The sequence below is a fragment of the Mus caroli genome, chromosome 17, assembly GCF_900094665.2.
Source record: "Mus caroli chromosome 17, CAROLI_EIJ_v1.1, whole genome shotgun sequence".
Classification (NCBI taxonomy): Eukaryota; Metazoa; Chordata; class Mammalia; order Rodentia; family Muridae; genus Mus; species Mus caroli.
Window position 1 is genome coordinate 31,427,252 of NC_034586.1, and position 1,250 is coordinate 31,428,501.

A 1,250-nucleotide genomic window follows, 5' to 3' on the forward strand; every position below is an offset into this window, starting at 1 on the left:
AAAAAAAAAAAAAAATTAAACTGTTGACCAGAGCCAGGAATATGGCTTAGTAATAAAGAGCATGCCAAGGGTGTACAGAGCCTTGGAATTGATCCCCACCATTGCCAAGGGGAAAGAAAGAATGGATGGATAATGGAGTCACTCTAGGAGAAAGTGAGGTAACACATATCAGCTAATACACATGAGCTAAGACTATTGTCCCTTAGCACAATGCCTGCTATTGCTGTTGTGACTCATGACCAGGCTTGCTGCGGGGGGGGGGGGGCACTGCAATGTTCCACCACAGAAAGTCTTTGTCACCTCAGACCCTTGTCACCTCAGGGTTTCCTGTTCCCTGCCTGTCAGGCAGGCACGGTCCAAAAACTCTGGGAGGGAAAGAGAACAATTTTGACACAAATCCCAGGAGAACCAAAACCCACAGAAACCACCAAGACTAAACAGAAGGGGATATTTGTTTAACCTCCAGGGGGGCTAGAATTTTGGTGTCTCTAAACCACGCTAGAGCAGCAGAGCATAAGGGCAGCAGTTGGTTCCTTGCAGTGTGGAAGGCGTGGTGCTTGACTGTGAAAATCTCCAGCTGGCTCCAGACCTTGTGACAGGGTAGCAGGCACTTGGCTTGGAATGGCTTGGACAAGCTGACACTGAACTGGGAGTGCATAAAGCTGGGTGGACGGAGGTTTGTGCTGCCTCCTGCTGCCTCTTCCGCAACAAATGCCCCAAATCTCTGCACGGCAAAACAATGGCCAGCTTTCAAGGCTCAGCAGTCTGATTGCCTCCGTGCATGCAGCCGGTCCAGATGGCGCTGAGCTGGAAAGCACAGAGGCCCTGCCACCCAGCTCACTTTTTCTGGCATCTGGAGCATTTTGAAACAAGACACTCACCCGCCACTGGTTGGGCTTTCTGCACTTGCCTCCATCCCTCATTGATAAATCCTGAGTATTGAGTAAGGATTTAAGGGTAGTACTGGGCCTTGTACAGTGTGCACACACTCTGGCCTTGAGGGACACTCCAACCCTTAGTAAGGATCACTGTGGGGCTGGAAGGATGGCTCTGTGGTTAGGGGCTTGCTGCTTATGCACAGGATACACTTCCTAGATGTGGTTCAGCCTTCAAGCAACTTTGATTTGTGTAGTGAGAATTCTGGAGTTTTGGTTTCTTTCTCTCTCTCTCTCTCTCTCTCTCTCTCTCTCTTTCTTTTTTTTAATTGGGTGTTTATTTCATTTACATTTCCAATGCTATCCCAAAAGTCC